This window comes from Mustela lutreola, chromosome 4 (assembly GCF_030435805.1).
Source record: "Mustela lutreola isolate mMusLut2 chromosome 4, mMusLut2.pri, whole genome shotgun sequence".
Classification (NCBI taxonomy): domain Eukaryota; kingdom Metazoa; phylum Chordata; class Mammalia; order Carnivora; family Mustelidae; genus Mustela; species Mustela lutreola.
Genome location: NC_081293.1, coordinates 68,492,245 through 68,519,393, shown reverse-complemented (window position 1 = coordinate 68,519,393; position 27,149 = coordinate 68,492,245). Strand labels below are relative to the sequence as shown.

Genomic DNA, 27,149 nt, shown 5'->3' with positions numbered 1-27,149 from the left:
AGAATATATATGAATTATCTCTAAAATGGTAAAAATATAGGGTGCCTGGGTGGCTCAGTCAGTTAAGCATCTCCCTTCAGCTCAGGTCATGATCACAGGTCCTGGGATGGAGTCCCGCATCTGGCCGTCTTGCTCAGTGGGGAGCCTGCTTCTCCTTCTGCCAGGCACTCCCCTGTTTGTGCGCACGTGCTCTCGCTCTCTCTCTGACAAATAAATAAAATCTTTTAAGAAATGGTAAAGTCATGAAAATTACTGTGTGTGTGTGTGTGAGAGAGCCAGACATGGAATGAACTTCATGAAATAAAAGGAAATAATACCTAAGTCCCACTTGAGGAAAGATGTAAATTAACTTCTGTTGGATAAGAATTCTGTGACTTGGTTTCTCTTGCCTCTCTCACCACCACAAAAAGGATTGTGCAGGTCAATTTGGGCATCTCTTCTACTAAGGGACCAGATGCTGAGTGCCCAAAGTCACTCTCAGAAGAGTGTGTTGGAAGGCGGCGGTTCATCATTGCATCTGAGCCTGACTGCTGCTGGGAGGAAAGTGATTTCCTTTGTCAAGAAATACTTGACAACACTTTTTATTTTCTTGCTCTAATAAATGTCTCCCTCTCCCTACATTATTGTTTTCTTACAGAATTGGAGGGTAAATTTATCTTTCTAAATACTGTCAAAATTACTGATATTTTATTCTCTAATTTTGTAAGTGTGGTATAGAAATATTGATAAGATCAGAATTTTGATGGACTGTGACATATTTAATTTACATGTATATTTTCTCATATAATTTTCTTGCCTGTTTTGTTTACATTAGCTAAAATAATCAGTATTTTTATTAATCATAGCTCTTTTAAAAGAAACTTAAGTTTTATTCATGACACTAACCTATCTCAAAGGCATAAACCTTGATTTGCATAATTAACAGGCACAAGGACACAGCGAGGTACAAGACATGACCTGGGAGAGGGTGGTGGAAGTGAGAAAAAGAACAGAAATGTGGGGGGCACATATCTCACCGATTTAGGGAAGTGAGCAAGGCTGATGATAAGATTCTTCCAATTCAGTGGAAGTATAGGTCTAACTGAAACAGAAAAGAAAATCCTAAACCAATTCCGATGAGATTACCAACATTAATTGCCTACCTACAGGCTCTTCCCTATTTATACAATGAACTAAATGGCCCCTTACTAGAAAAATGCAGGCCCATGAAATCTTGTCACTGCTCTTAAAGAAACTATTTAATTAAAGCCACATGGAATAGCCTTGATTCATGTGTCACATATCTAAAATATCACCTTCCCGGTTATACTCTAGAATACTAGACAAGCTAGATGAATATACTGGAAATTGTCAGTACAATAAAATTCAAAATAAATCCTAATTTAGGAGGTGCTGATGTTGATAATTCATTTCAACACACTGAGGTGCATGTGCTGGTGTCAGTTGGTGGAGATTTTGAGCAGCACAAAAATATCAGTGCCAACCTTACTGAAGTGGGGAAAGAGCCAGGACAAACCCCAGAAGCGAGAAGAAGAAGTCAAAAGTATTGAGAGGCTCTAGCCCAGCACCATTTCCCATCTTCATAGAACCTCCACCCCACTCACTCAACCAGGAGCGACTGTAGGAGCAGCTCAGAGTCCCAGGGACCCTTGGGTGCAGAGGAGGGGTGGAGGGGTCCCAAGCCGTTCTGTCCCCACCGCCCATTTCCCCTCAGGTATCACAGAACTTCCTTTGAGGTGGGAAAATTTGGAGCACATTTGAATGATGCCAGTAAGTACAACAACAAAGCTACACTAAAATATTTTAGTGTCAGCTTGTTCCCATGGAAACACAAGGACCAGAGTAATATTGTTTTACCTTTTTTGTATGAAACCACTGTCAAGGCAAAACATGAGATAAACAAGATTGGATATTTTCCTGACATCAGTTGTTTATATGAGAACTGTACATTCTATCTTTAAAACACACACACACACACACACACAACCCAAAACTGTTAATAACATCAGATTGGGGAAAACAGTTCTCATTAAAAAACAAAACAAAACAAAACAAACAAACAAACAAAAAAACCCAAAACTGAATAATTATGTTTTTATTTTGTTAACTAGGATAAAACTAACACTGCAAATAAAAAATTATAGTAATTTTTCCTTTAAATAAATAGTTTCCATTCCATTAAGCAATGATATTTGTCAAACTGGATTGAATTCTATCCTTCTGTTACTTTTCAAAGGATAGTATTTTCAAATATATTCTTCAACCGATTTGAACTACAGATAGAAGCAGCAACATTCTCTGTAATACATTGCACTTAATGTCCAAAAATATACTTCTCTGAATCTGTTCCCTTATCTATAATGTTAATATATAGATTAGAAATTAGTCATTTTGGGGGGTATCTGGGTGGCTTAGTCGGTTAAGCATCAGGTCATGATCTCAGGTTCCTGGAATCAAGTCCCAGGTGGGGCTCCCTGCTTAGCAGGGAGTCTGCTTCTTCCTCACCCTCTGCCTGCTGCTACCCCTGCCTGTGCTCTCTCTCCTTCTCTCAAATAAAGAAAAATCTTAAAATAAAAGAAATTAGTCATTTTTACAATAAAATTATGAGTCTATTTACGTTATAATACTCTATTTTAATATTTATCAAAATTATAAATTTTACCAAGAGCTCTGATCCTCGGGAGTTTGGTTGGTATATTTTCTATAATTGAAATATATCAGATATATGTTATATATAATATGTATGCTTATATAATATATAAACATTATATTAATATGTAATACTAATTATTATAGTATATTATTTTAATTGTATAAATATATAAGTATAGTGTATATATTATATAAATATATTAATTCATTTATATTAACATATATTAATGTGTTATATATTATATTAATATGTAATATATTATATATAATATATATCCAATATTTATAACATAAATATACTGGATATATATACTAATTGAAACATATTGGATCTACACATATTGGATCTGCGTACATTATAGTACATGTTGATGGATATATTTCTATACTGTAATAAGACTGCCATTGTAGCACTAATTAGCACCTTATCACATCACATGATTATAATTTTTTTTAGTAGTTGGGTAATTAAGATCTCATCTCTTAGCAAGTTTAATGATTGTAATACAATATTGTCTATTTGCTGTACTGTGCATTAAATCTCTAGGAATTATTTACTATTCACTGCAAGTTTATCCTCTTGAACAACATCTGCTTGATCTTAAAAAAAACAAAAAACAAAACACAGTTGAGGGAAGGGCCTGCCTCTTAAAACTAGGTATTATCAACCAGTGGATTCAACATTAAAAAGTGTTTGTATTCTATATTCAACACACACGAAGTTGTCAGTATGAGGCTGCAATGTTCTTCGAAGAAATTGAATAAACTTCCTAAATGTTTTCCAAACAGGCCAGCTGTGGAAACATTCGTAAACAAACAACAAAGAACTGTCAGTGTTTCCATGTGATGAAAAATTTCTTGATCAATAATTACTGGGAAAAACTAATTTTTTAAAAAATTTCAAAAAGTGTAAGACTTTGAGAGTTTTCTGTGTATTTGAAGCTAAGTAGTAAATTAAATACCAGTTAGGACATGAGTTCTCACTCACTGAGTGCTTTTGAAGAAGTCTTTAACACACTTGTAAAATGTATGTTTACGTGGCTGGTGGACCCCAATGGGCAAACGTGCAGTGTTAGTAAGACCGCTCAGTACGCTGCTGCCTCTCGCATTGGGAGAAAAGGTCTATTACACACGAATGCAACTTCTTCACTAGCTACTTGGAAATAGGTGGTGCTTACAATCAGAAAGAGGAAGAAATTTCTTTTCATCCACCAACCATGGGAACAGCAAACGAATCTTGAAGTAAGTAAACTACGCTTTCAGGCACCAGAGTGCGCACTGTGAGCCTGGGTCTTGTTCTGCTCTCCATCGTTGTAACCCTCCTGACACCTTGGGGGCCTCAAATCCTTCCACTCTGCAGACCTGTTCTTCCCTCCACTGCAGCACCACATGAAAGTATCAAAATATGAACTTCTCCCCTTACTCACTTTAATTTTATCTTGTTGTTTGAGGACAGAAATTATCTCTTTTTTAAACCATATGAGCCAATTTTATAAACTAGAATTTAATGACTGATATGTCAATATTTATTGAATTCATTGAGAAAAAAACAAAGAACTCTTCAATGGTGTATTTTACTTGATGTTGTAGCCCTATAGTAAATGCACAGTTTTGCCAATAGGATGGCAGGAAATATAACAAGTGTTGACCTAAATATGAAAACATATTACTAGATGTCTAAGGGCAGAATCATACCAAGCAATTATCATTAGTATTATAACTGTATTTCACCACATATTTGCACATTGTTGATGCAAACTCATTAGCCATTTTTCAGTAGATAGCTATTACATATGCATAATATTGAGGTTGCATTTGCTTTTGCAAGAGTAGTGATGTAATCCCTATACAGAAAGGAATATTACTAACATGAATTGCAAGGTAGAAAGTTTTCTTCAGATGTGATTGAGTTTTGGGGTGCCTGGGTGGCTCAGTGGTTTAAGCCTCTGCCTTCAGCTCAGGTCATGATCTTGGGGTCCTGGGATCGAGCCCCACATCAGGTTCCCTGCTCAGCGGGGACCCTGCTTCCCCCTCTCTCTCTGCCTGTCTCTCTGCCTACTTGTGATCTCTGTCTGTCAAATAAATAAATCAAATCTTTTAAAAAAGAGATGGGATTAAGTTTCATAAATTTATTTTATTAATTTAATACATTATAGTTTCAAAACTTTCTAACTTTTTAATAAAAATATAATGCAAGACCACAATGAGATTTTTTTCATGATATGTTTTATAAACTTTACAAAATTCTGTAAAATGCTATAAATGTGTTTAATCACATAAACATACTGATGTCATATTAACTTGCTTTTACTATAATTTATTTTTATCTTTCTGGTGAACATCTATATTCATATTTAAGAATCATAAATTTTACAGGTATAGGATTCTAACAGGAATAAAGGATTTTGCCCAATTAATATTTTCCAGTAAGTGTCTGAGTGAGAGCTTATTGTAAGTAAATAAGGAAACTCTTTCTTATTTTTCTCAAACTTCCATTAGATCCATCATATTAAGGATAAAGCGCAATATATCAATACTCTCACAAGAGACATAAGTGTGAATCAAAAAAAAAAATGTTTGCCTGCATGATTGCACTTTAATGTGGTTCTGGGGAATCTACTGGCTTTGTAATGAACTAAAAATGCGGGCAGTTCAACCGAGTAGTTGCCAGATTGTTAGCAAGAAACAAACATATTTTTGAGGAAGTTTTACTGATGCACCAATATTCAAGTAATATTATAGAACAGGTACACCACTCCCCTGTTGAGAATGTGCCTGGGTTCCTTTTCCAAATGTGCAAGCTATTAGTGAAGTTGTAGAGATTACAGAGATAGAAAGTGTATTTCATGTATGCACGTGTATATTTCTGTCCATCTATTTGTATTCAAAATGGTGGGTCTCTTTCTGAGACACCCCAGCAAATTCATCTTAGACATAGTCACTTGCCAACATGAATCAGTCATTCTGCCACACACACAAGAACAAATGCCTAGGTACTATTTAATGCCACATTCAAAAGTTCCCTCCTAATGTATTTCCTCAATGATTAGCCACATCCTGGGTTAAGAGTGGGGAGCAAGCAGAAGATTTGGAATTATATGTTTATGAGGCCATGGGAAGTAAACAGGGCCAAAACCAAATCTGGATTTGTACAAATGGCTAATAGCCCACAGACGGTGTTACATTTGATTTCTTCTGTGACCTGTCAAAGGCCAGCACTAAACTCACCGAAAACAAAAGAATTTTGCTAAGCCTCTTTTCTGGGGACTTGAGCAGTGCTATAAAAATTTAATGCTGTGTTACAATTTTCTTTAACAGCCACCCACATTAGGCTGTAAATAAGAAAGCTTTCAAGTGCATGACTGCAGCAGAAGATAATTTTCCAAACACATTTGTTTAATTGTAATTCTGTATTTGATAGCATAGGTTACATGAAGAACACGTGCCTTCCCTAATAAATAGGATTATGTAGTTTAGACCTATTGTGTGCGCGTGGATGTGAGTGTGTGGTGTGTATTTTGATAGTAACCAGTAAAACAAGTGTATTGCTTGCGAACTCATTGTGTGGGAGCCCAACTGCCTGTCCATTGTGAGACATGAGAACATTTCTTTCCTGGACTTTTTGTTTCTAACTTTAAATTCAGTTCCTGATTCCTCAACCCAACACCCCCGCACCTTATTCCCTTTTACCTCAGTTTTCCACTTCACGTTAACTCTGACATCTGACCGTGAACCTCAATATAAAGGTGTCCAGGGGTCTCTGGATTAACAGTCAGCTACACGAGGATGTTTGTTTCCCGAGAGGGCCAGATCTTGGGAATGTGTCCTTCTTGAAATAGGTAAAACAAACAAACAAAAACAAAATGTTTTCCCCTTAGAAATACCCAAACCAATTCATGTTTGTGGATAATGTGAGAGAAAGGAATCAATGTAGCTAAAAACTTTATCCTCAAAGCCCAGCATAGTCTTGGGCCCAGGATATGCCATCAATACAATGTAGAGACAAAGAAATGCAGACTTTGGAATCAGGTATATTTTGGGGTTTTGGTTCTTCTTGCTAATTTGACATCAGCCCCACTATTTAACCTCTAAAAACCCAAGCTCGATCCCTATTTTTTTTTTTTTTAAGATTTTATTTATTCATTTGACAGAGAGAGATCACAAGTAAGCAGAGAGGCAGGCAGAGAGAGAGGAAGGGAAGCAGGCTCCCTGCTGAGCAGAGAGCCCCATTCGGGACTTGATCCCAGGACCCTGAGGTCATGACCTGAGCTGAAGGCAGCAGCTTAACCCACTGAGCCACCCAGGCGCCCCAAGCTCGATCCCTATTAAGTGGAAATGCATTCCCTCATTCAACACCAATTGTAAATATTAGGTGGTCAACACACAGTAGTATATTGGCCAGTATATTATAGACTTATGTGTAGTATGTAATATGAATACAATCTATATTATATAGAAATTACATAAGTATATAAAATGGTATGTAAAATATGAATATGTGTAATATATTTTATTTTTCTTTAATTTTTATTTATTTATTTGACAGACAGAGATCACAAGCAGGCAGAGAGAGAGGAAGGGAAGCAGGCTTCCTGCTGAGCAGAGAGCCCGATGCAGGGCTCGATCCCAGGACCCTGGGATCATGACCTGAGCTGAAGGCAGAGGCTTTAACCACAGAGCCACCCAGGCATCCCAAATACGTGTTAATATATTTTATAAGCATAGTATATACTTACATACAAATAATTGTTAAGTACAGTAACCTACCTCTACTTCCCCAGAGATGGCACAATCCATTCCCTGTCCTTGTGTTTCCCTCGCAGGCTCGTCCCTAGCAGTTGCTCACCACTCTGCTCCCATCAGTCCTTCTCATCTGTTCTCAAATCTGTCTATGGTTGCGCGTCTGGCGACAATTCCAGCGTTTAAGTACATGTAGTGATATCTGTGGTCTACTGCCATGATAACGTTGCATGGCAAATAACTCAAAACATCAGTGGCATAAAATAGGAAGTCTTTATTTGGCTCATGAATTTGTGGGGTATCGTTGTCGGTGTGGGTGGGCTTTCTGGCTCATTTGCCCTCTTGCAGCCGGTTACGGCTTAGTGGGTTGGTTGACCAGCAGCTGGTCTAAAGAAGCCACAGATGCCGTAATCTGAACAATTCATCTTTGCTCCACGTAACCTTTTTTTTTTTTAAGTTCTGACAAAACATTAATTTAAAAAATTCATTTGGTGCTTTGATGTGAAAGAGAAAATATGAGCCAGGATCTTTTACTTTATCGCTTTACTTTTTATCATTTTTTAAGCTCTGAAAAAACAAAATGAGGTGTGATTTCATACATGTGGACTTTTGAAATGTAGAGTGATGAAGGTAACGCCACAAGGAAAGCAGAGGATGCTACTCATTTCAGCAAATATGACTGACTCAGCATTTGCTCAGGTGCCTCAAGTTAGCACTAACAAGCGCCCCCACATGTGAGGCATGTCAGAACCATCCATCCTGGCTTCGGGCACCGGGCTTCCAGAAAGCCTCCCCACACAGATGCCTGTTGGGACTCTATGTGCAGCCTTGTGCAATGGGCTGTGTGTGTGTCCACTGGCTCCTTTTTATGGCCAAGAGCACACCTTGCCTAGACCTCAGCTCTTCCAGCAGGTGCCAAAGGAGAGTCACTCATTCAACAGTCCCCACTGGGCTGACTATATATCAGAGCTGACTCTTCCCTCTGGAGCTGTAGGTTTTGAAAGGAAGGATAAATCTCATTGTTCTTAAGGAATGATAATGCCATGAGGGATTTCCTCTAGGAGAAAACAGTGTGCTTCTGATCTCTAGTCACCCTGCACTGTGGTCAGTGGAATTTATTGGCTCCTTCGGTCCAGGATTGAATCATTTTAGGGAAGACAGAAATGCTGTTAGCCTACTCAAGTCCAAAGAATCAAATTCTTCTGTACTGGACCCCCAGGCACCCAGAGAAGGTGAATTCACATCATTTAATGGCGTGTTTTGGCTCATTAGTAAAACAATTTCTTTCCAACTAACAAAGCCAATGCAGAAATGGAGAACTCATTTATGTTAATTCTCTATTCAGCAATTTAAAGATACCCTTTCAAAGATTCCTTACTAGAAGATTTTCAGAAGAAAGGAATCAATGTAGCTAAAAACTCTATCCTTAAAGCCCAGCACAGTCCTGGGCCCACTGCTGGTCCTTGATGGAAGCTATCACGGGACGGGTGACTGCATGTGGCAGGTACAGGCTGGATTTGGGACAACGCAGTGCCTCCTGATCCTGGCTACAGAGCAGAGCCTGCAGAGAGCTCACACCTGGCAGGCGAAGGCTCAGAACAGAGCCTGCTGGCCATCCTAAGGTGGGAGCCATGGTCCGGATCCTCCAACGGCTTGGATTCAGTAATGAGCAGAGGAATCCCTGGTGAACTTCGCTCTCTGATCTCAGGCTGCTGAGCTAACAGTGAGCTGAGATAGGCGGGCTGCACTCTGAGTAAGATGGCCATCCAAGTGTTCTTCCAAACTGGAAACGGTTGAGGGTGAAACGTGGTACTATCGTGAGTTCCCTGGGACAAGAGTAAATCGTATGTTCCTGGCAGAGCTGTTGTGGATGGCGGTACCCAGACCAAGAAATCAGTCTGCGCAGCCCATGTCAGTGGCTTCTTCTTGGCTTGCTCGGCTGGGCAGGCTGTTGTCTGCTCCCTCCAGGGTTAGTAAGGGGCAGGCAAGGAAAAGCCACCTATTCGCATGTGAGATGGCCCAGTGTTGTCTTTCCTACTTAATGATGCTTTTCTCCTCTAGTGATATTACTGAAATACATTTTGAGTTTCTTCTCTTTCCTCCAAATTGGTTTTGTGTTCGTTTGTTTAGTCTCTGATTTTGACATAGTGGCTTCATCAAGTATATGGCAGTCTTTTTTCTTTTTTTAAAGATTTTATTTATTTATTTGATAGACGGAGATCACAAGCAGGCAGAGAGGCAGGCAGAGAGAGAGGAGGAAGCAGGCTCCCCGCTGAGCAGAGAGCCCCATGCGGGGCTTGATCCCAGGACTCTGAGATTATGACCTGAGCCGAAGGCAGTGGCTTAACCCACTGAGCCACCCAGGCGCCCCAGTATATGGCAGTCTTTATCAGCCTGCTCCTCTATTAAGAGACGGCTAGGTAAAAGCTGAGTGGAGGTTTGGTGTCCACAGTGGGCTGCTGTTGACTGTGGGACTCACTGGTATTGTTTGTTCGTGGGGGGAATCTTACTACATTTAACGGTTTTTCCTTTTGGATGGTGATATTCCATCTGTACACCAAATCCGCAATACAACAGCTGTCGATCTGGCCGCCATCATTCTAGGAACCAAATGAGAGAAAAGGGTGGGAACTCAGTATTCACAAAGTAAATTTCAATCCATGGCCCCATGGCCCTGTTTTAATTACACTGCTTCTGTGCCTTCTGTTCCCCATTCTGCTTTATGTTTTCTAGAAAACATACTTCGAATATTCTGTCCCATGAGAGAGGAGTAACCGTCCAGATTCTCAAAGTAAAGAAGGTTTTAACATTAAAAACAAACAAACAAACAAACAAACAAACAAACTTAATGTAAGCATTCAGTTTTACCCCCAATTTTGGCCATCAGTTTGTCCTAGATGCTGCTATTCTGTGCCTCCTGGAAGATGCAGTAGGGTAACCTGTTTTACTCTATCCACTGCTGATTTAGGATTCTGGACTAGGCATCTGTCTTTCAGTCTTCACAATTTTTTTTTCTTCTTCTGTTCTCTTTTTTTCCTGAGATCTTATGTCTTTTGAAAAGTCCCTTCCTGTTACCAGTGGGATTCAGTGGAGGTGGAAGTGAAAGTGCCTAATCAACCTACCATATTTATGTAGAAATCTGACCCCAACAAGGGCAACACACATGACATTAAAGAAGAATTTCAGAGGGTTTACACCTTGATATTATAACAGTGTGCCTCAGAAAGCCATTAGATCTGCACCCCTGCATTTACCACAGTGTTAAGTTATAAAATGAGATGAGAAAATGTGGTCAGCTCAAGATGTGTGCTTCCACTGAAACCCTATTAGTAGGATCTATCTGTTAATCTGTAGGTTTCCCAGAACCCCTAGTAAAAGCAAAGAGAACATAGGGCTTTTCATACCAAAATGAGTAAGCTCAATAGAGGGGAAAAATCTCAGTCATAGGAGTGGTGATTAAATCCCATACTATTTATATCATTACTTGAAAATGGACCTTATGAGGCACCAGCTATTGATTCCAGTTTTTTTTTTTTTTCTAACAAATGGAAGAGTGTACATTAATATCCCTGCCATAGGAAATGCTTCCAAAAGTAGAGCAGAACCATCACTGAATAAATTTACATGAGTTTTGGTTATTACTTATGTAGTGTACTCAGACACTTTCTGTGAATTATGTTTGACAAAAATTTCTCTAATAACTTGATGACTTGGTCCATATAAATGTTTTGAAGGTATGCATTTTAGATTCTAAAACACTGTACAGCTAAGTTTTCTTGCCACATGAAGGAAAATGTGAAGCTGGCTTTTAGTTGTTTGGCATTTAAATAAAAACTTTTTTTTTTTTTTTAGTTCAATGTTCTAAGACAGCATAACTCACTTGTCAAATCCCTAGACTGCACATGTAAGATATTTCAAATTATACTTTTCTCTGCTACCTACTGACCAACTGTATTCCCAGTAAAAACACTAATGTAGTTGAGGTATCCTGTAGTTCTTGCTGTTACTTTGTGATAGGTTCTACACTGTTAGAGTGACCATCTGTGAAATAAAGAAAATAAACAATAGAAATAAAAATATTGCTAGGCAACACTATTTCCACAGCTTTCATCAGTTAGACACAGTTGCAAAAGTGGGAAATTTCCATAAACTGAAAGCCTGAAACTCACTGTTGGTGTTAATAACCCTGACATTAATTCCATGTGATCTAAGAACCTTCAATGTGACTATGGAAGCTAATCATGGAATGGCCTCAGTAGGATCCTTCTTTCTTTTCCTTGGAACACAAAGGTAACATACATGTATTTTACTCCACTTAACAAGTGAATCAAATATTCATATGTTACATGATCTATAAATGTAAAAGTATTCTTTGGAAGTTATGTAACCTACTGCAACTATACAAGTGAGCAGGCTTTTAAACATTTCAGAGTATCAGTTCAATTGAGTTTATCCCTAATCAAAATGAGAATTATCATATGTTTTATTCTGATGGTTTCTTACTCTGCTATCTCCAAGTACTACTAAGCATTATTTCTATTGTTTCTCATCTATGTACGTATAACAAGATAGCACCTGTCCCTTAGAAAATTTATTGAACTTAAGTGCACATGACATACCCAGTTTCTATCAGCAATATATTATCATTTTTAATAATAAAAACACAGAAAGTACAGGCTTAGACCACAAAAAAGGTATGTGCAAAAATTGAAAATATTACTATAAAAAGCTTCAGAAAACTCCAGCAGATGATTTACTATAATAATTTAGAGTTAGCTAATTCCTTCTTTTCACATAAATATAGTGATGATATAATTTTTCTTTATTTTTATTTATCATATTTAAATTACTTCTGACTTTAATATAACTATTTTTTTTATGAAACTATACCCCCTCTTTAGCTGATTAAGATTTGAGGGATTATTCTTGTTTGTGTTACATCAGTTCATTTCATTATCTTTTTCAAATTTCTCCATGTCAAAAAAACATATTTCCTAAGCCTCATAAAATTGAATTTATATTTAAATGCAATCCATTCTGCTGAAAAAAAATCCTTGAATAAAGAATTGTTTTGTCCTAGCTATAAATGTGAAGCTACAGGATTATGTCAACCACATAAATTGAAGCATTTAAATTAAATGAAATATAATTTTGCATAATACTATCCATGTGCTTATTAGCGAGAGATCACATTTCATATATGATTTACCAAAGTAAGCCTAATTGGTGTTCTGATATGTCTCAGTGCCAACAATCTGGGGAAAAATGAAAAGAGTACAGTCTTTCTGAATAGATTATATTTCACAGATGCCCAGAGGATGCTGAGATATGGCTTTATAGAGAATGATAGATCTTGTGCTATTACTAATGCAAATTTACTTATATCAATTTTGATTTTGTGTTCAAATACATAATTTAAAACAATATATTGCCCTGTGTATATTTAGTTGATTTAATTCTGCTTCCTTACAACAAATTATATGAAATAAAAATGGTAACGCTTGTTTAATTTGTTAAGGAAATTGAACCCTTAGATGACAAACCCCAAAAATGGTAGAACTCAGTTTCATACATCACACATTCATTATTTTAATTTGATCATAATAATAAAAACCTTTGTAAACAACTGACAACACAAATAAGCAGACAAACTCAAGACTCATAAATAATCCCAGAAAGATTTTTGGCTGCCTCCAAAACTGTGAGAAATAAATGTCTGCTGTTCGACACAGACCCAGTTTATGGAATTTTGCTAGAGCAGCCCGAGATGACTGAGACAGGAAAGACCATCCGTTCTGAGTGGGATTCAGAATCTGAAAGGGCTCTGAGGTCCAGGGGACAATTCAAGCAGCCCTACCACTGGAACAACAGAATTCTTATGGACATTAGAGGTCTCTAGGAGGTTGGAAAATACCCTGGCATCCCCAGCATGAAAACCACAAAGAACTCTAGGCTGATGACCCAGTTTGGGACACTGGCAGCACATCGTTGTACATGATTTAAAAAATAGCTCTTGAGAGCTATACACCTGAAAGTCTGACATCCAGATGCCTCCCTCAAGAGACCATGAGAGAAGAACTGGTCTGTCATAATCCAGTTTCTGGGAAAGACAACAAGTCAAAGATGAGGGTGACCCAGCAGATGTCTGTCATGAGGTAGAGATGGCATATTCCAGATCAGGAACAAACAGAATGAGAGGACTCAAATAAGCTTCCTGGGTAGGCTACCTCCCTGTTATCCACTATTGGAAACCACCCACGGTGGTTTCTTCCTCAGCTCAAACTTATGCCCACGCTGGGTTGTCCTATTACTTACAACTGAGAAGGAGAAAGGCAAAGCTCGCTTACTACTTGCATGGTCAATAGAGCATGCAAGCTAATATGGGAGGTGGGCCGCATTGAAGCCAGCATGAGAAGTGGTCCTGAAGATCAACAGGGCAAAAAGCAGCAACCCAGTGGACACTATTTCACTCATCTAGTGTAGAGAGAATAGCCAAGGTAGGAATACAGTCTGACTCATGGGAACCAGGGTAGTTTGGGTGGATGGTCCATGGATGAAGAAAGACTAGAACACCGGAGACAAGAGAAGTAAGCAAAAGTTGACAGACTCAGAGAAGTGGTCCCAGGACGGGAAAACCTTTGATCTCAAGCTAACGCTCACGCAACAGCATTCCTCTAGAGATTCTCTACCTCAGGCTTCCAGGATATCTAACCAACAGACACAGGAACCTGGACAGAGAAACACATGCATTAGAGATCAGCTGAAGCTCTGGATACGTTACAGAACCCACTGAATGGGTATCCGAGAGACAACAGCAGCAGTGCCCTTGGACTCCCTCCCGAGAGGAGCGCAGCCCTTGCTCAGCCACAGGACCTTGGCAGCTGGGCTGCAGGGTGGTCTCACCATTGCCTCACCTTGGAGGCACTAGGTACAAGGTCCTTGGCATGAGGTCATTCGTGTAGCCCCTAAATTGTTGCTTTTTCTGTTACATGGAATTGTTATCATTCAATCTCGTTAATGTGATTTCCTTCCATACAGATAAACAACTTCCCATAAACTTCTTGTAGCTAGATCCCTCAGGCACCATCCACACATGCTCAGACTTATCAGAACTCTGAGGATATGCATGATTAGCTCTGTGTGTCCCCCTTCACTATGCCTGCTCACAGATGTATCCTCAGACTTGTCATCTATAGCCAAGGTATGCCTGCATCTTGTGGGTATTTGATTTAATGACATGTTGACTATATAGGAGATATTGGTGGTGGGGTGACAGAACTTAAGACATTTAATTTTCGGGTCCCTGGGTGGCTCAGTGGGTTAAGCCTCTGCCTTCGCTCGGGTCATGATCTCAGGGTCCTGGGATCAAGCCCCACGTCAGGCTCTCTGCTCAGCAAGGAGCCTGCTTCCCCCTTCTCTCTATGCCTATCTCTCTGCCTGTCTATGATCTCTATCAAATAAATAAATAAAATATTTAAAAAAAAAAGACATTTAATTTTCAATTGGACAAAACACTGATTGTGTGTGTATTCAATGAGCCACCGGTAAGTGCAATGATCCAGTACTTTGTATCTGAAACCTCTATTTCTTGAGTCCAAATTGAAAAAATGAACCTTATAGATTCCACTTAGAGATTAAAAAGTATATGCGATTCTTTTCAAAAGCTGTTTCCTTTCCAAGAGGGGAACAGTATGAGAACATAAATCATTTAGGACACTATTACATCCCATCGAGGCAAATCAAGATAAGTTGATTTCTGCCCCCCTAAATGTTAGTGTAGAACAAACACTGAAATGTCTGATGGAAAACTGAAAATTGAATCTTCATCATCCGATATCACTAGTTGTTCCAATCTCCCATCAGTAGAAGGACCTTAGGAAAATAATGTAAGTATGATGGGCATACGGAGGAAATGAAGGTGCTAAAATACGACGTGTCTCTCTGGCTCTGAGTCCCACCAGGGCAGGGCTTCACCATCACTTAGAACCTGACTTCATTTGATAAAAATCTCCCTCCCTCTTCTAGTAATATTTAAATCCAAAATTAATCATATATTATCACACAAAACTTGAAGCGATGGAGCAAAGCTGTTATTCTAGAACCAAATACACTCTTCATATTTATCACTCTGCTATGATTCTGTTTTGCAAAGATGACCACATTCTGATCCATGGCAGCCTTTTTATCCATGACAGTGAGAGAGCGGGGAGGAAGAGAGGGAGAGAGATTGAGGAGGAAGAGAGAAAACGTTCAGTAGAGAAACTTATAAATGGGAATGAGTTTCGGAGGAGAGCAAATTATAAATAAATTTCAGGAAGAGAGAAAAAGATGTGGACAACCCAAATCAGAGGGTTGGCCAATGTTTCCCCTTTTGGAGACCTAAGAGAAATGGTACTGAGGATAACCTGGAAGAAACACATTTTTAAGGGTAAAAAGAAGTGCATTGTGACATTGCGGGGAGAAGCCAGGATAGCACTGCGATAATATTGTGATGTTAGCCATTAACACATGCCCTTTTTGCTTCCAGGAAATGGGAATGGGTGTCTTAGAGAAATGGAGACTGCTTCCCCCCAGATCACGAATGTCCACCCAACCCTTCACACCTTGAGCAGAAATGGTCCTCCACATCTGCTCAGCGTGTCTCCTTTCATTTTTCTTGGCTAAAGATGCTGCCCTCTAAGAAATCACCCCCCCTTTTCTTTATGGAAACCAAATCTGAATCAAGTGAAATATTTTGGATAGCATGAGATATAGCCAAAGAGAGAAAAAGTGAGCCTTCAAAGCAGACACCGAAAGATCAGCTGGATAAGACATGGACACTGTTCATGAATGAAGTCGTAAGTCATTATGTTACATGAAACATTTGACAAACAAATTTGGAAAAGTGAATTGTGATACCATGTAGTCAGTTCTTTGATACGGTTGGACAGGATCTTTAGTGTCTGACAGACGTTGTTTCAAATCGTGGCTATGCCATTTACTGTTTGATCTTAGACAAGTTACCTATTCCTTCTGAGACACAGTTCCTAATATCCACCCCAAATCATACCTCCACACTAGGGATGCTGTAATGTTCAAACCAAGGGATCATTTTTAAAGCTTCTAGCCCATTCTAGATCATTATTATCATACTCAGCATCATTGTTGATTTCTTTTTTCTATGTTTATTTCCTTTACTTCTGTTGTAGGACCAGATATGATGAAAGGTGATCTCAAACTAACTACGGAGCACTGTGAGATGCCCTTAAGAATCAGCAGGAGCCATTCATCTGTTGATGGACATCTAGGTTCTTTCCATAGTTTGGCTATTGTGGACATGGCTGCTATAAACATTCGGGTGCATGTGCCCCTTTGGATCACTACATTTGTATCTTTAGGGTAAATACCCAATAGTGCAATTGCTGGGTCATAGGGCAGTTCTATTTTCAACATTTTGAGGAACCTCCATGCTGTTTTCCAGAGTGGCTGCACCAGCTTGCATTCCCACCAACAGTGTAGGAGGGTTCCCCTTTCTCCGCATCCTCGCCAGCATCTGTCATTTCCTGACTTGTTGATTTTAGCCATTCTGACTGGTGTGAGTTGATATCTCATTGTGGTTTTGATTTGTATTTCCCTGATGCCGAGTGATATGGAGCACTTTTTCATGTGTCTGTTGGCCATCTGGATGTCTTCTTTGCAGAAATGTCTGTTCATGTCCTCTGCCCATTTCTTGATTGGATTATTTGTTCTTTGGGTGTTGAGTTTGCTAAGTTCTTTATAGATTCTGGACACTAGTCCTTTATCTGATATGTCATTTGCAAATATCTTCTCCCATTCTGTCAGTTGTCTTTTGATTTTGTTAACTGTTTCCTTTGCTGTGCAAAAGCTTTTGATCTTGATGAAATCCCAGTAGTTCATTTTTTCCCTTGCTTCCCTTGCCTTTTGCGTTGTTCCTAGGAAGATGTTGCTGCGGCTGAGGTCGAAGAGGTTGCTGCCTGTGTTCTCCTCAAGGATTTTGATGGATTCCTTTCGTACATTGAGGTCCTTCATCCATTTTGAGTCTATTTTTGTGTGTGGTGTAAGGAAATGGTCCAATTTCATTTTTCTGCATGTGGCTGTCCAATTTTCCCAGCACCATTTATTGAAAAGGCTGTCTTTTTTCCATTGGACATTCTTTCCTGCTTTGTCGAAGATTAGTTGACCATAGATTTGAGGGTCTATTTCTGGGCTCTCTATTCTGTTCCATTGATCTATGTGTCTGTTTTTGTGCCAGTACCATGCTGTCTTGATGATGACAGCTTTGTAATAGAGCTTGAAGTCCGGAATTGTGATGCCACCAACGTTGGCTTTCTTTTTCAATATCCCTTTGGCTATTCGAGGTCTTTTCTGGTTCCATATAAATTTTAGCATTATTTGTTCCATTTCTTTGAAAAAGATGGATGGTACTTTGATAGGAATTGCATTAAATGTGTAGATTGCTTTAGGTAGCATAGACATTTTCACAATATTTATTCTTCCAATCCAGGAGCATGGAACATTTTTCCATTTCTTTGTGTCTTCCTCAATTTCTTTCATGAGTACTTTATAGTTTTCTGAGTATAGATTCTGTGTCTCTTTGGTTAGGTTTATTCCTAGGTATCTTATGGTTTTGGATGCAATTGTAAATGGGATTGACTCCTTAATATCTCTTTCTTCTGTCTTGCTGTTGGTGTAGAGAAATGCAACTGATTTCTGTGCATTGATTTTATATCCTGACACTTTACTGAATTCCTGTATAAGTTCTAGCAGTTTTGGAGTGGAGTCTTTTGGGTTTTCCACATATAGTAGAAGATGTGGTATATATACACAATGGAATACTATGCAGCCATCAAAAGAAATGAAATCTTGCCATTTGCAACAACATGGATGGAACTAGAGCGTATCATGCTTAGCGAAATATGTCAAGCAGAGAAAGACAACTATCATATGATCTCCCTGATATGAGGAAGTGGTGATGCAACATGGAGGCTTAAGTGGGTAGAAGAAGAATAAATGAAACAAGATGGGATTGGGAGGGAGACAAACCATAAGTGACTCTTAATCTCACAAAACAAACTGAGGGTTGCCGGGGGGAGGGGGTTTGGGAGAAGGGGTTGGGATTATGGACATTGGGGAGGGCATGTGATTTGGTGAGTGCTGTGAAGTGTGTAAACCTGGTGATTCACAGACCTGTACCCCTGGGGATAAAAATATATGTTTATAAAAAATAAAAAAATTAAAAAAAAAAAAAAGAATCAGCAGGAGCACAGAGAGGAGAGCTCCCCTCTGTGTGCAGCCTGTGGTCCAGTGCAGATGCTGAGGGGTGCAGAGGGTTTCCTGGCCTTTCCAGCTCAGAAATAAGAAGTAAATGCTAGCAGCAAGAAAAGGAAGCTAAGAAAAAGGCTGAGAACAAGCTGTAGGAACTTAGGCTTCAAAACCACTGAAGTGATGGCTGCTTGGGCCACGCCACAAGATCTATGTGTGTGCAGGTCCCTCTGATCTGTAAGCTCCAGGTAGTGATACTGCCAGAGGAAATCCATTTGAAAGACACCGTGAAACGCAAGGCGTCATTATGATGCAGTTACACATGGCTCACTGGGCTGATCATTCACAGGCATGCTGTCAAAAACTGTTTTTACATGCTGCTGCTAAATGGGAAATGAGAATACGCTGGCTTCACTTTCCATTCAGTGGTGTCACAGTTAACTGAGTGGATGCTTCATCAGACCTCTTCAAGCCTTCGGCAGACACATGGTCTGTGTCACAGAGCTGGCTTGCATTAAGATTCTCTCATGATTGAGGCAATTAAATAGGCAATCACTGGTCTGGCCATGCTGTTCTGAGGAGTCTTACTGGAAGGAATGGGTATCGTGGTATTTCCTGAGTTTCTGAATATCGATGTGTGCCATGTACCATCTGTGATAGTGCATCATGAATACATCAGTTTTTAAAATCGTATATACATGCTTAACTTGTTATTTTTTTAAAGTTTTATTTATTTATTTGAGAGAGTGAGAGGGAGAGAGCACAAGAGGGGAGACGGTCAGAGGGAGAAGCAGACTGCCTGCTAAGAAGGGAGGCTGATGCCGGACTTGATCCTGGGACTCCAGGATCATGACTTGAGCTTAAGGCAGCTGCTTAACAAACCACACCACCCAGACACCCCACTTATTATTATTTTTTTCTAATTCAGAGCCTCTATTCCAATGTTTCCCCAGTATTGCTCCTGTCACTGAAGCCTGTTTCCATAGATGGGAAGGAGGTGACTGAGTCAAGATAAAGGCACCTGGGGCCTTGGTTTGCACACCACCTGCTCTCATGTTTGAACTTCCTTCTCCTGGTCAGTATTTTCTGTCCTGCTTGGAGACAGTCACAGTATTTTTGTCTCTGTAATTCTTACACGTGTCAAATGATCTTGGGTGTCCCAGCCTGAACCTCTGTGTTCTCAGAAATATTTTCTCTCTTGCTGTTTGTGCCTTCCCTGGGTAAATTTCCCTCCTCTAAATTTAAAAGTATTGGAACATAAGCCAGAGGACAGCTGCCGCTGCTCAGCAACCTTCCCCACGACCAAGGGGAAGATGAAAGAAGCTAAACAACTCTCTTTTCTGGCTGCAAGGCCCCTATGCTTCTCTGCAAACCTGTCAGATTCTTCAGCTGCTGCAGGCTCTTCCCCACACAGCCCTGCTCAGCCTAACGTGAACTGCTCAGACATTCTGTACCGCCGCCAATTTCCCCTGAGCCTTCAGGCCAAGCACCGACACTCCAACACTGTTCCACAACCCATGCTGATCCACCTCCCATTCGCCCCAGGCGACCCTGAACTGGGGCTTGAAACGTGAGATGCTCTGTGCACTGACCTGAATTACTACCTTCGTTCATATTTTGGGGTCTTTGTGGGTGATTCAAAGGCATAATAAAGTTTTAGCCCTATGGATTATGAATGGATCGTCCTGTGCTTGGGGACTGTGCCTGGCACTAGGGATGAATACATCACTAGGACAAAATTCTCCTCCAGAGGAAGAAGTTACAGTCATGTTACGAATGGACAGAATCTGAACCAAATCATAAAAAAAAAAAAAAGAAAAAAGAAAAAGGTAAGAATTTGTTAAGTGGACAAGAGGGAAAAGGTCATTCCTAGGAATAAAAAACACAAAAACAAAAAACAACAACAAAAAAACCCTAATATGAGCTCTGCCTCCCGATTTTCTGATTAAATTGTTCTGTGTTGACAACCTGGGTTTCTAACAAGTTTCCCAGGTGATGGTGATATTGCCAGTCAACAAGAACCATGAGTTTTGAGAAAATATCGATCCCCATGTTGATTTGGAAGGAATATGACAGTGAATCAGTAATATTTTTTTCATAAAAAGGAAAGAAAGAGACCATCAAGAATCTAAGAAATGGCAGAGAGTGGGTGGCTCAGTGGGTTAAAGCCTCTGCCTTCAGCTTGGGTCATGATCTCAGGGTCCTGGGATCGAACCCCGCATCAGGCTCTCTTCTCAGCAGGGAGCCTGCTTCCTCTTCTCTCTCTGCCTGCCTCTCTGCTTACTTATGATCTCTGTCTCTCAAATAAATAAATAAAATCTTTAAAAAAAAGAATCTAAGAAATGGAAAGCAGGACTGAATGGAAAGAAGGTACATCTTCTCAGCCCAGTATGTTGGGTTAAAGATTGGCTAAAATTGATTTAAATTTATGACTTGTTCCCTAATTGATGGAGAACTCATGCTATTTGGGATGTTTCTTAGAAAACATGTATTTAGTTTACAGTCTTTGTACAGAGAAACATGATGTTAACTGGAGATAGTAATGTTAATATTATAAACTTCTAAGTGAATATAGAATGTATATGAATATAGAGTAACCTATGAACTACCTTATCATAACTATGGGGAAATTCACTACTTTTACTTTTGTTCTTGTAAAATAAATCCACAGAGTATGCAAACAAAATCATTATTTTGTGATTTTTCAGTTACATCACAATCATGCTTCATTAGTATCATGAACGAATACTTCTGAAAGTTACAAAGATGTGAGTTTTAAAATGTCATTCTTTCATCTCTAATTCTTGAAAGGAATAACAATGCTGGTAAATTTCCATTTAGCTCTTAAGTGTATAGAGTTGTTCATTCCTTCAAGATATACAATCAGTATAAAGTGACCTTGAAAAATGAGAGAAACTCCTTAGAAATACTGGCAAGATTTAGAAGAATTCTTTAGTTAGAAGTTATCCAAGAGGCTATGGGACCAATACCCAGCTTTTAGAGAGATAGAAGTCAACATTTCACAGTGAAGTCAATCCTGTGGTGTACTTCCAACAAAATGTATCACATTAACGGCATCATGCTTTATTTTTATGTGAACATCCAATTATCAAGACAGTGGTGCCCCAAGAAGTTTCATTCACCCACGACTGCTGAGTATTTCCATGTGTTCTCTTAAGTCCACCCCCACCCTTCTTTGTAAGGCTCTGAGGCCTGGGGGCTGACCTCTGTGGAGCACACAGAGGGTCCCCTGATGTCTGGCATGGATTCGTGGAAAGAGCTGGACACCAGCCCAAGAGCGATGGGAGTGGGGGGAGGGAGTTACTCTCCTCACTCCCTCCTTGCTGATTTGCTCTCCCTGTCCAAGCCTCTGGCAGGAGGCCATTTCTATGCATTGTCCTCTCTGAGCTCTGAGGATCCCACCAGCTTGGGTTCCCCATGTTCGTCTGTGCTTCCAGTATTGCTAGGATAGGGCCAGCATACATCCTGTGGTTTCCCCAGTTAGCCATTAATGAACTCTGCTGTGATGTCTCACTGAGAGTACGGTTTCCTTCCAGAATACTGTTACTTAGACATGCCCAGTGTCCCATGATAAAATAAGTTCAACAATGATATAAATACTAATAGTGATAAAGGAAATTTTCAACTCTCAATGTTTGTGAGCTCTGCCTCCCACTCCCAACCCCAGGGAGGCTAAACTGTAACAGTTACCAAGGTCAGAATGACTGACAAAACCTCAAAGCACCTACTCTATTTCTGCCCCAAGCACACATTGTACGTCTGCTTCATTAAAAGAACAAAAAAAAACAGGGGTGCCTGGGTGGTTCAGTTGGTTAAGTGTTTGCCTTCCGCTCAGGTCATGATCCCAGCGTTGTGGGATAGAGCCTTGCATCGGGCCCTCTGCTCAGCAGAGTCTGCTTCTCTCTCTGCCTTTATCCTCTCTTTTTCTCTCTCAAGTAACTAAATAAAACATTTAAAAAATAAAAACAAAAACATAGGATCTGTCTGTAATCTTCTGGAATGTCCTTCCTTATGATGATTTGTAACTTCTTAAGGTTACTATGTAACCACATACAACCCTACACCAAATGCTCCTTCCCTGGACGCTCTCTTCTTTGTGAAGACTGTGTACTGCAGACAGACGTGTTCACTGGGGCTCCAATAACAATCTTTTCCCTTCTCTTTAACATTAAAAAAAAAAAAAATTCTTCATTTTCCACTGACAGCAGTAACATTTTAATAAACAAATTACTCAGCATGTGCTTAATAATGGATATATGCTTAACACATTATTTATATTACTAACATGTTCCCTATAAATTAAAAAATAATAATTTTAATATTGTTGCTTTGATATTATACTCTGCCTTCTTAAGAAGTAAGTAGCACATCATTAATGATGTCTCATAGTTTAATAATTTTAAAAACATTTTGTTTATATCTACTTTACTATCAGAGTAAAAATCTAGTTAATAAAATTTTCAGCTTAAAAATGATGTTGCCGAAAATATGCCATCTCTACACACTGTTAAGCAAGAACCTACAAGGTAAGTGTATTAATTAAACATAACAATTACTTGTGTTTTTTAAAACAGAAAAACAGCAACTGAACCCAAGACCAACGCAAGTCAACTCTAATAATGCAACAAAAACAGGGTACTGGGTGGCTCAGTGGGTTAAAGCCTCTGCCTTCGGCTCAGGTCATGATCCCGGAGTCCTGGGATAGAGCCCCGCATCAGGCTCTGTGCTCAGCAGGGAGCCTGCTTCCTCCTCCTCTCTCTGCCTGCCTCTCTGCCTACTTGTGATCTTTGTCTGTCAAATAAATAAATAAAATCTTAAAAAAATATATTGCAATAAAAACAAGACATCGAGGGCAAAAGTGCAGAGGTTGCAAATACACAGAAAGTCCCAACAGCATTTTGTTGCAACCAGATTGCTTACTGAACAAGTCCCTGAGAATTCTAATCAGATAGTTCTTATAATTTATTCATATCATATTTTAATTATCCTTTCTAATTCACTTGCTAAGTAATTAGGAAATAGCTTTGAAGCATGTTTAAATGACATTCTGTAGAAATGTATGTTATTCATCAGAAGCCAGAAGGATGCATTTTCAACCACTCCACCATGTGATTTTGATATACTAAACTTTGAAAAAAACACTGAATTAGTATTTTATTTCTAATTTAATACCTAAGTATTTCTTGTCGAAATTCAAAACTCCTAAGCTCATCATAGGCATAGCATTAATCTTATACATTAGTCTCATAAAGAGTTAATTTATGGGCCGCCCGGATTGCTCAGTGGGTTAAGCCTCTGCTTTCAGATCAGGTCAAGATCTCAGGGTTCTGGGATCAAGCCCCACATTGGGATCTCTGTTCAGCAGGGAGCTTGCTTCTCCATCTCTCTTTTTGCCTGCCTCTCTGTCTACTTGTGATCACTGTCAAATAAATAAAATCTTTTAAAAAAGAGTTAATTTATACTAAATATAATGGGAACCAACATGTTTTTGGCATATCTATAAATTATGTTTTAAAAAGTTAATCTAGGATTTTGACAGATTCCTGCTCAATGTGAGGCAGGAATCCATCAGAATCCTAGAGGAGAATGTAGGCAGTAACCTCTTCGACATTAGCCACAGCAGCTTGTTTCAAGACACGTCTCCAAAGGCAAAGGAAACAAAAGCAAAAATGAACTTCTGGGACTTCATCAAGATCAAAAGCTTCTGAGTCGGCCTTTTCCGCCCACTTCCCCCCCCCCCCCCCCAGTGCTGCTCTGGCTGCACCGCGCTCGCTCAGAGCTCCCGGCTCTTGCTAAGGTAGTGCAGCCGTCATCTCTCTTCAGCCGTCATCATGATCATCTACCGGGACCTCATCAGCCATGATGAGATGTTCTCTGACATCTACAAGATCCGGGAGATAGTGGACGGGCTGTGTCTGGAGGTGAAGGGAAAGATGGTCAGTAGAAAAGAGGGTAACATTGATGACTCGCTCATTGGTGGAAATGCCTCTGCTGAAAGCCCAGAGGGCGAAGGTACTGAAAGCACAGTCATCACTGGTGTTGATATTGTCATGAACCATCACTTGTAGGAAACCAGCTTCACAAAAGAAGCCTACAAGAAGTACATCAAAGATTATATGAAATCCACCAAAGGCAAACTTGAAGAACAGAGGCCAGAAAGAGTATAGCCTTTTATGACAGGGGCTGCAGAACAAATCAAGCACATCCTTGCTAATTTCAAAAACTACCAGTTCTTTATTGGTGAAAACATGAATCCAGATGGCATGGTTGCTTTGCTGGACTACCGTGAGGATGGTGTGACCCCATATATGATTTTCTTTGAGGATGGTTTAGAGATGGAGAAATGTTAATTCATCTGGCCATTACTTTGGATGTATCACCTGTTGTCGTAACTGGCTGCTGCTCTTCATCCACACAACACCAGGACTTAGACAAATGGGACTGATGTCATCTTGAGCTCTTCATTTATTTTGACCCTGACTTATTTGGAGCGGAGGCATTGTTTTTAAGAGAAAAACATGTCATGTAGGTTGTCTAAAAATAAAATTGCATTTAAACTCAAAAAAAAAAAAAAAAAAAAAAAGCTTCTGCACAGCAAAGGAAACAGTCAACAAAACAAAGAGGCAACCCACGGAATGGGAGAAGATATTCGCAAATGACACTACAGACAAAGGGCTGATATCCAAGATCTATAAAGAACTCCTCAAGCAACACACACAAAACAGATAATCACATCAAAAAATGGGCAGAAGACATGAATAGATACTTCTCCAAAGAATACATACAAATGGCTAACAGATACATGAAAAAATGTTCATTATCATTAGCCATCAGGGAGATTCAAGTCAAAACCACATTGGAATATCACGTTACACCAGTTAGAATGGCCAAAATTAACAAGATAGTAAACAACAAGTGTTGGAATGGATGTGGAGAAAGGGGAACCATCTTATACTGTTGGTGGGAATGCACGTTTGTGCAGCCACTTTGGAAAACAGTGTGAAGATTCCTTAAGAAATTAAAAATAGATGCTGTGAAGTGGGTAAACCTGGCGATTCACAGACCTGTACCCCTGGGGATAAAAATATATTATATGTTTATAAAAAATAAAAAAATTTAATAATTAAAAAAAAGAAATTAAAAATAGAGATATCTTATGACCCTGCAATTGCACTACTGGGTATTTACCCCAAAGATATAGATGTAGTGAAAAGAAGGGCCATCTGTACCTTAATATTCATAGCGGCAATGGCCACAGTCGCCAAACTGTGGGAAGAACCAAGATGCCCTTCAACAGATGAATGGATAAAGAAGATATGATCCATGGGAGACTATGGACTCTGAAAAACAATCTGAGGATTTTGAAGGGGCGGGGGGTGGGAGGTCGGGGTACCAGGTGGTGGGTATTATAGAGGGCACAGATTGTATGGAGCACTGGGTGTGGTGCAAAAATAATGAATACTGTTATGCTGAAAATAAAAAGTAAATTTAAAAAAAATTGCAATAAAAAAAAAGATATGGTCCATAAAGAAGATATGGATGAATAGATAAAGAATATATACCTCCATCAGAAAGGATGAATACCCAACTTTTGTATCAATATTGATGGGACTGGAGGAGACTATGCTGAGTGAAATAAGTCAAGCAGAGAGAGTCAATTATCATATGGTTTCACTTATTTGTGGAGCATAAGGAATAACACGGAGGACATTGGGTGATAGAAAGGAGAAGTGAATTGGGTGAAATCAGAGGGGGAGACAAACCATGAGAGACTGTGGACTCTGAGAAACAAACTGAAGGTTTTGGAGGGGAGGGAGCAGGAGGCTGGGTGAGCCTGGTGGTGGGTATTAAGTAGGGCACGTATTGCATGGAGCACTGGGTGTGGTGCATAAACAATGAATTTTGGAACACTGACAAGAAATAAAATAGAAGAAAATGAAAAAAAAAGTTATTCTAGCAGGAGCCCTCAATATTCTCAGCAAAACCACTCATTCTGAAATGAAATGGTGAAATTGGCCTCTATTGGTTCGGATAAAAATACTCAGTGGTCAATAAGCAACCAGAGAGCATACTGCATACTGTAGTCATCATGGCCTCTGCAAAGTGTCGTGTCCCATTGCGCACACACACGTGCACACACTCACTGTCCTTGTGTAGATGTCAGGTAAAGCCACTGAAACTAAGACACATGGGGGTTGAGTAGGGGCTGAGCTCTGTGGGGGACCTGAAATGGCACCAGGGCCTCCCTTCCCCAGTTATCTGTCCACACGGAGTCCCCAGCAGGGTAGCCAACTGCAAAAGTGGGGACTTCCAGGCCCCCAACACTGCTCTAGACAGTGTTGCTTTCCCCAAAGCAGAGTCATTCAGGCGAGTCATAGGTCCAGCCCAGCTTCAAGATGGGGCAGCACATGGTCCTGTAGGCCAAGACGGGGAGCATCAGTGTAACTGGCTAGCGACCCATCTGTCTACTCAGA

The 27,149-nt window shown here is 39.6% G+C and overlaps 1 pseudogene; it reads left to right on the top strand.

Annotated features, from left to right (window-relative positions):
• Window positions 1-24,385: 24,385 nt before the first annotated feature.
• Window positions 24,386-25,085, top strand: LOC131828953 (translationally-controlled tumor protein-like; annotated as a pseudogene).
• The last annotated feature ends 2,064 nt before the right edge of the window (window positions 25,086-27,149 follow it).